The 9,084-nt window shown below is 40.7% G+C and overlaps 1 long non-coding RNA gene and 1 other non-coding gene across 2 annotated transcripts; both read right to left on the reverse strand.

The window, feature by feature from the left end:
- Positions 1 to 506: 506 nt before the first annotated feature.
- LOC109201062 (uncharacterized) lies at positions 507 to 3,841 on the reverse strand. The gene is made up of 3 exons (XR_002061069.1): positions 3,693 to 3,841; positions 920 to 1,039; positions 507 to 583 (listed from the first exon to the last, which is right to left on the reverse strand). It is a non-coding gene; the product is annotated as an uncharacterized LOC109201062 (long non-coding RNA).
- Positions 3,842 to 8,694: 4,853 nt separating this feature from the next.
- Positions 8,695 to 8,767, reverse strand: trnaa-ugc (transfer RNA alanine (anticodon UGC)). Its single transcript has one exon. It is a non-coding gene; the product is annotated as a tRNA-Ala (tRNA).
- Positions 8,768 to 9,084: the final 317 nt, after the last annotated feature.

The following is a 9,084-nucleotide window of genomic DNA, read 5'->3' on the forward strand; positions in this document are numbered from 1 at the left end:
AGTTTACTTTAATTGTTAGCCTATTGGTCAAAATGTATTGTCTTCTGATTCATGTGTAATGCTTTCTCAAATAATACATCCACATTTCAGCACGTAAGCAGCTGTTTGTCTCAGTATACCTGATAACATACTGAGGCCTGCTGATCACGAAGTATGTGGGAATAAAAGCATGTTAGGAAGAGACTAGGGCCATTTCAGTTCGCGCCTGCTTTCTCTCCAACGCCTTGGCTCAAGAATGTGCTGATGCTGAAGTTGACTCGACCTTGTGAGCCAATTTTTGTTTCATGTCCACTTCACATGCTGCAGATGCTCCTGCAGCTCAGTCTTCTCATTGTTTGCAGGGATAACCATTTCATTTGAGGAAGAGGAGCAGGAATGTAGTCCAAAGACAAATGGATGTGGAGAGGAACACTGGGACTTTCTCTCTTTCTATCTCTATTTTTTCAGTTGCTAGTTTCCCCTCAAGAGGAATGAGCTCATGTTGTGGGCTCTGTTGCCACATGTTGGGTTCACTTTCTAGAATAAGGATGAGTTAGTTCCTGGTCAGACCACAGAGAAGCAGCCAGAAAGAAAACGTGCTTCCCTGTCAAGAACAAACACAAAACATTGCATGACTTAGTGTAATTACTGAGTACAGAGATTAGACTTAAAGTAGGATCATAATAATTTGTGATTTTTAAAAAAAATTATTGTCAAAGGAACTATTAGCTCATTTCCCTTTTTTAAAACAATCCTGCATTTTACAGAGCGGTTTGCATGATTCACAGTTTTAAAAAAATCCTTAGCTTTTTGGCTGAGATGAGCATTTAGAGACATTCCATTCACCTGAAGTAATTTACAGCCAATAGTATAGCAAACTGCCTGAACGAGGCATGACGGAGACACACTTTCGTGTTTTTTATGCAAAATTCAGACCTACCTTCTGAATGTTGCTCATATTGTTTTTCCAGTCTTCTAATTTCCAATTTTGGTGAGCCTGTGCTGTCTTAGTTGACAGGAGTGGGACCTGATGTAGTCTTCTGCTGTTGTAGACCATCTGCTACAGGATTCAATGTGTTATTCAGAGATGTCTTTCTACACACTTGGTTGATATGAGTGGTTATTTGAGTTATTTCTGCTTTCCTATTATCTTGAAGCAGTCTCGCCATTCTCCTCTGACATCAACAAGCATTTTTACTCAAAGGACTGCTGCTCACTGCATATGTTCCTCTTTTTAATCCCCAGAGATGGTTGTGTGGGAAAATCCTAGCAGATCAAGTTTCTGAAATACTCAGACCAGCCTGTCTTACACCAACAAATATGCAAAGTTTAAAGTTACCTAACTCACTTTTCTTCCCCAAAAAAGTATGTGGATCCTTTAATATAACTGGAAGAATTTCTATCCTGCTTGTTCAGAATCATTATTGCTTAGGAAAAGAAATGCACAGAGAATACTTTTGCTAAATGTAGTCTTTCGGTGAGGTTAGGATAGCACTTCAAGTGCAGCATCATCCTGGATTTAGGTGTCAAGACTGATATGCATCTTTCTCTCCCTGTGGCTTTTTACATCTGGAATCAAACAGAATTGCAACTCATGAAAGAATTGTTTCCATACAAACATGCAGACTGCCTTCCAGTTTAACTCCACTCCTCAGCTTGTATAAAACCCTTTATAGTTCACTCTGTCTCCCTGCCCCAAAAAGCCACAGTACAACCAGAGATTATATATGCCAAGTAATGAGATGAAGAATAGGGACGATGGCATGTGGAGTTGATGCTGAGGAGAATTTACAACATCTGCCTTCTTTGTTGTGGCAAATGCATGAGTTGGACCAATGTTTTGGTTAATTTCATGTCTGAACCAGACATGAAGAACCCTCGGTTTCTTGTTATGAAACTGAGTGCTCTTATGGGATGAACAAGAAAATAATCTCATATATTGTAATTCAGAAAAAATGAGAAAATATATATATAAAAAAAAGCCAAAAGAAAACACCGGTCATATCTTTAGAAAGCAACATTATGCCACAGACTGTCACTGTTGTGAGTCCATCCATTAGTTTGCAAAAACTTGTTATGAAGCCTCAAGCTGTGCACTTTTGCCGTGACAGTCTAGACATGTTGAATCTGGGATGTGACAAGTGAGTGTGGATTTCACTGTTTAATTGAGGCACACGCTCAAAGGCTTGCAAGTTGTCAGTTACACAAAGGAGAACATAATTATACAATGAAAGTCACATTGTATTAAATAAGACTTGAAACTAGTGACTCTGGCCACGAATTCATCAGGAAAGTGTTTCCTGAGGTTGTGGATCAAAGTCTTTGTTTTCCAGACTTCCATAGAAGAAGAATTATTTTCGAAACCAAATGAGTTCCCTCCTCACGGCCATCAGGAATACTGAAAGCTGAATTACTGGCTTCACTTTCCAAACGCCAAAGCTACATTCATGTTTTATATGCAGTCTATGGTTCTGGCATTTATTGTTACTGTGACTATGAAGCGTCCCTTGTGTTAACGGCACAAACTGCTGACAACAATCCATGAACGCTCCAACCTCCTGAAAGAATTCACTGTCAAAGTCTTGTGTTCATCTATGGTAGGTCAGCTACACAGTATTACACAGGTGGTTCTAATGTTAAAATCTTTCTCCTGAGATACAAAGTTTTGAATTATCATGTGCCATGATAACTTACAGATCTCACTGTGCCATATTATCCCAGTAGAGCACTTTGATCAACGACTACAGGCTTGCTTGTCGTTCCTAGAGCCTCTAAAAGTAGAATGCGAGGCAGAGCCTTCAAGTCTCAGGTTCCTTTGTAGAACCATTTACACTTTGGATTCAGGAGACAGACGTCCCTGTGTTTTTAAGGTTAGCCTTAAAGTGTTCCTTTTTGAAACATCACTTAGTTATGCATCTTACATCAGTCTGTTGGAGGCCTTCCCATGATGGACACAGCATTTCTTCTCCACGTGTCTATGTGCCACTGCTGAACGTCATTAACAATGCCCTCTCTCTCCTGTAGTCTGTGTTTTGTTGATCGTTCTTCCTCTTTTATGTTTTTTCTTTAACCTAAGAGCTTGGTTCTGCTGAATGGTTCTTCCTATTAAATGGGAGTGATTTTGGACTTCTCTCTGGTATTGTATGGCCTAGCTGATGAGGTGGGTGGTGTTATGCATTGGCTCTGTAACTGAACTAGCTAATTATTCTGTATGTAAAAAATAAAAAAAATATAAGAGAACCAATTATTTATCTTGTATTTTTAAAGGTTTTTTTTTTTCAGAATCATTTACAAAATGACTGCATCCATACTCAATAGTTTTTCGGGTACAAAATGTTAGTTTTCATCCTTTGATTAAACTCATTGGCACAATGGGGGTGTGATATCACACCAGAGAGAAATGTGAACAGGCAAAGGTCTCCCCATGATTTTCCAGCCTATTCCATGGACTAAAATTGACTAAAATTATTATTTTAGTTTCATCAGATCTCTCCATTGTGAACTAAAATGGCTCAAAAATGATCAATATATTAAAAACATTTGCTCTCTCTGGAAAAAAACCCTCACTCACTATCAGAAAACATCTGATCTTGTGGTTAGAGACAAAAAAAATATACTTGAAACATCAGTACAATAGTCTACATGTGTGTAAAAGTAGTCCCTCTTGCATACCTTCACGCTTTGATGTATCAAATAAAAAGTTAAAGTCTTACTTTCCTGCAGGATAACTGAAACCATGTTGACACGACTTCACAGCCTTTATTCAGACTGCCGGCCACGGGGGGGATTTTTCATCCAATCATTTTTACATCCGTTTCACATGTGGAAACAATCATACACGTGATTACAGCTAGAAGCTGTCAGTCAAACACCTATGTGCTGTACACCTCCACATGCCTCAGCTGTATGATCTCTGTGACACACACACACACACACACACACACACACACATGTCCAACTTAACTTCCTCCCTCTCTTTTCTTTTCACCTGCTGACGTGCAGCGATTTCCTGCTTCCAATTCCCCTCCACAAATCTGCAGAAATAATTATTGATATTATTTTAGGATGAGCAGGGATGTTTTTCTTTTTTGTGAGACATTAAAAGGGAGAAGAGCTGTTAGAAAGTCTTTTCAGAGTGATTGGATCAATCTTTTCAACCTGCAAAATCAAACTTTTCTGATTTGTTGTTTAGAGATGCTAATTCCCCACTGGTCTATTTTTTGATCACATGAATGCTACTCCCGCTAACAACTGACTGTGACCGTGGAGTGCTGGAGGGAGGAACTATCCCAGTATAATTTCCAGAAGCAAAGATGCCACCAAAGACGATTGTGTTAACCCTTTAAAGCCGGTCGGAGCGGGCACGCTCTGTTGTGCGTAACTGTTTTTAAATCCCGGTAGCACTGCAACCATGTAAGCTAGCGCAATAATTTTTTTGCATATGAAACCGGAGGAGTTGTACTTACATTTTATGCCATCAGCTTGTCCTAGGTCACGGTTTCCTTCCACATATAGCTTTGCAAAAACTGCATAAAAAGCGCTTGCAGCAACAAAAACATAATATTCCAGAAACACGATCCGATCAGCTGTTCGTAACACTTCCTACTCCATCAGCGCGAACTATCGCATGTCCACCGTGATCTGCCCGAAACCGGACGTGACGTCATTTTGCGGAAATGTAGTTTCTTTTACCATCAGGGGCTTATGAGCCTATACTTGTGTTTTTAAAAGTTATGTTTGACTTTATGACTTTCTGTGTCGTTTCTGGGATGCTTAGGACTCATATTGCACTGCTGGAAATAGTTTATTTTGATGCATATGCTGTTTTTTCGCAAATTTGCATTATAATATTTATTTTCGATTTTCCTGCAGTATATGAAAATTGGTGTATTTCAAAAATAAAACTATGAAGACACTTAAAATAAATTTCCTGTGGTGGGAAACTAGTTTGTGCAACTTTTTTGTATTTACAGTTTTGAGGGATAAGCCTCTTAAATTTCTCTAACTAGAAATATATGTTAAAAAACAAAAACGATTTTCAATTTTTTTGTAATTTATTGCACTTTTTGCAATTTATGTACTTACTATGCACTTAATGCATACATATTATTAAAATTTGGGTTATAATGGTTGTATTGGTGTATATCAACTTGAAATGCTCCCAAAAATGGCACTACAGCATGTAAAAATATAATATAAGCTCTGGCGGACTTGGTTCTATGGTAGGTCTTAAAGGTAATCCAGGTATCCAGGTAAGGAAATCCTATAACGTTTGTTCTCTTAAATTCAAGCCACAGAGATGTGGTGTTTAGAAACAATGCATCTCAAATGTTCTGATACTCCTGATGCATACGGGATCCCTACAGGCTTTCGAGAAGGCAGCTGTCCTTCTCTCCTGGATCGGCTGGAGCTTTCTTTAGGTGCCTTCCCAGCTTTGACAAAAGTCCAGCTGGAGTAACCACATTTACTCAGGGCATTCTTGATGTGATGTTCTTCTGCTTCTTTGGCCGCTGTGACTGTGGGGATGGTGTTCGCTCTCTGTTGTAGCGTCCTGATGACAACCAGTTTATGCTCCATTGGATGATGAGAGTCAAACCTTAAATACTGATCCGTATGCGTAGGTTTACGGTACACATCAGCTTTTAGATGTCCCCATTACTGATGGAAATGTCACAATCTAAGAAGGCTAACCTGCTACTTCAGACAGTCTATCACCCTCTTCCTGTAACCATTTCCTGGGTCCTAGGGGCTCATAAGTATTTTCGTCACTGAGCAGTGACGAAATGTTCTCATGATAGTCTGGCTGGTTTAGCAAAACTGTGCACCTACCTTTGTCTGCCTAAAGGATGATAATGTGATGGGAGTGCCTTCCTCTCTTCCATGCTGATGTTGGATGCTGGGGGCTTTGCGTTGCTGAGACAGACCGAAACGTCTGCCCGTAGTTGCTCTGCTTCCACGTCTGCAATATTGTTCTTTCAAATTGCTCTTTCTGTGGCTGTGATCAGTTCCACTAGCGGGATTTGTCTTGGCGTCACAGCAAAATTCAAACCTTTAGCAAGGATGTTTTTCTCTGTTTGGGTGAGCTGTCTGTCAGACAAATTCTTCACCCACTTGTCCACATCCTCGGTTTGGCATCCTTCTCTCTTCTGACCACCGAGGACACTCTTTGTATTTTGCTGTGGTTTCCGACGCACAAGTCAAACTCTGTTGCCTGGTTTTAGACTTCTCGTGCTGTGCTAGACGATCCTTCTCGGTGAATTCAAACACCTTTTTAAGAGCATTGTCATCTAGAAGCATTGTAAGTCTCTGTCGGATCCACTCCTCTTCAGATTTTAACACGTCGATGGTAAAACTTGTTTGCCTCACCCGTTCATTAAGCAGCTTTTAGCAGACTTTTAGGAGTAATCCTGTCTTGTCGGCATCTGAGGCTGAATCTCAGGTGGTTCCTGTAATCAGCCATCTTGCATGCTGTTTGATCATACTGACGTACTGATCTACTTACCTGGATGATGGAGCATGCATCAAGATGTTATACTTAGAAAGTGTTAGTACATTTGTGAACGCTACTCTTCAGTAGCGCTGGATGCTAAAAGAAGCAGTTGCCATCTTTCTGATATTATTTTAGGATGAGGAGGGATGTTTTTCAGTTTTTGTGACATTAAAGAGAGAAGACCTGTTAGAAAGTCTTTTCAGAGTGATTGGATCAATCTTTTCAACCTGCAAAATCAAACTTTTCTGATTTGTTGTAAGTGAGCGCTCTACCATTTGAGCTAATCCCCCACGGATGCATCGGTTTGATCACACGAATGCTGCTCTCTCCTTGAAATGCCTAAGGAAACAACTGACTGTGGCGTACTGAAAGGAGGAACTATCCCAGTATAATTTCCAGAAGCACGTGTGTCCGTTCTCTGCACTGCGCATCTGCAGCTCTACAACGCCACAGCATGTGTGATCAGTTAAAGGTCACTACAGTTGACTCGTCTTAGAGTACTGCACCTCTAGTTATTAAGTTAAGCATGTAAACAGGGTGACCCAAGGTCTCACAGTGGTTTGATCCGAAACCTCTGCTGATAATGACCCATGCCTTTTTTCAGTAAATGGTAAAAGTTACTACACCCCTCCCTGTTGTCATTGGCTGTGGTTTATGCTGTGGTATATGATTTATTTTTGGTGCAGCGTCAATACACAGTCCGAAAATATCTGTTCAATAAACCAAATTAATTTTACTTTCATCTCTGAAATACTCTGTATGTATTTGCTGGTGATTCACTTCAAAGTCCGACCTTTCTCACATATTTGAAGACTATTTATCAGTGTCTGATGACGTCACTCGGGGTTGACTCATGTGGGGGATTAGCTCAAATGGTAGAGCGCTAGCTTAGCATGTCAAAGGAATTTGCAAAGAAAAGCGTCTGGACTTCTTTAAGTTGCTTGAAGACGTTTCACCTCTCATCCGAGAAGCTTCTTCAGTTCTAAGGTCAAATGGCCGAGAGTCCCAGATTTAAACCCAGTGGGAGTATCCCCCAAAGAGGGACAAAGGACCACCTGGTGATCCTCTAATCACATGAGCCAAGGTGTGAAAGCGGGTGTGGGACCTAATCAGCCAGGGTTTCGGGTGAGCTCATTGTGAAACCTGGCCCCACCTTGTCATGTGAATTCCTGAGGTCAGATGGCCCAGGATGTGAGTGGGCGTTAAGGCGTCTGGGGAGGGAACTCAAAACTGGATTATAGATGGCAGACAGTTGGTGTCGTAAACCACCGCCTCTGTTCAAAGATGGTCGCTCACAGTGGACATAGATGGCCTCTTTCACTCCTCTTTCAAACCATCTGTCCTCTCTGTCCAAAATGTGAACATTGGCATCCTCGAAAGAGTGACCTTTATCCTTAAGATGCAGATGGACTGCTGAGTCTTGTCCTGTGGAGGTGGCTCTTCTATGTTGTGCCATGCGCTTGTGAAGTGGCTGTTTAGCGGGATTGATGCCCGCATCCTCCAAAAGACTTTTCTTTTAGGCATCGTCACAAAAACATACAAGTTTGCACAGTGAAATCCCTCTCATCACCTACCCAAACAGACATTGTCTTTTTACTGTACATGTTCAAGCATACAATGGTAGCCCAACATCACAGAACTCTCAAATGACATTAAACAGTGGCTGTCAACTGAGCGGACAATCATAATGAAGCAGTTCATTTTATTTTGTAGAGTCAAGCGGCTCGTGATATTATTGGCCACCAGATGGCACCAAAAACGACGGTGCTAAAATGCTTTGAGTAATGAACCCTTTTTCTATACAAGCTTCAGTGTTTCAGAAAACTTAATTTGGCCATCACGAGTAACCAACTACCTCATACACATAAAACTTAGAGTGTATTCAAAGTAAATAAAGTTTATTTATTTATTATACAAACTTTAAAGAGCTAATCCCCCTGTGTCTCCTGCGGTAGCAAGATCACAATGCAATGACGTGTGCCACTGAAAATATATGAAGACATATGAGTTATTATTTGTCAGACTATATCAATTGCCCATTGATGATGGCTAAAGATTACATTGCTGTTTTCTGTGAAGGATATATTCCTGAGTCTCGTGACGTACTAATGAAAGCCCAGTAACAGTAAGGTCTGGTAGGGGTAGCTAGTCACAGGGATTTAAGGGATTTGTTCACTCTGCAAATTAAATGTTTTCATGATGAGGTTTAAAGTGAAACACCCGTTTGGAGGATGCGGGCGTCGATCCCGCTACCTCTCGCATGCAAAGCGAGCGCTCTACCATTTGAGCTAATCCCCCTGTGGTTGCAACATACACATGTCACATGATCTGTGGTGTTTCAGAGCTGCACATATGCAGTCCTGAGTACAGACACACCAGGGCTTTGCTTATGAACCTAGAACTGGGATTGCTCCTCTTTCCAAAAGAAGTTTAATGACATTTAGCTTCTAGTAGGGGTACCTGGTCACATGAATGTTTCAAATATTGTAAAGGCCATGCCCAGAATATCAAGTCAACACAGCACTTGAAATGATCTGTTACTTAGAAAAATGAATAAACTGCAATTGAAAAGTCTGGCTCATTGTCTTGAAAGGCAGAGTGCTCGTTTTGAATGG

This window comes from Oreochromis niloticus, unplaced genomic scaffold, assembly GCF_001858045.2.
Source record: "Oreochromis niloticus isolate F11D_XX unplaced genomic scaffold, O_niloticus_UMD_NMBU tig00002842_pilon, whole genome shotgun sequence".
In the NCBI taxonomy this organism is placed as follows: Eukaryota; Metazoa; Chordata; class Actinopteri; order Cichliformes; family Cichlidae; genus Oreochromis; species Oreochromis niloticus.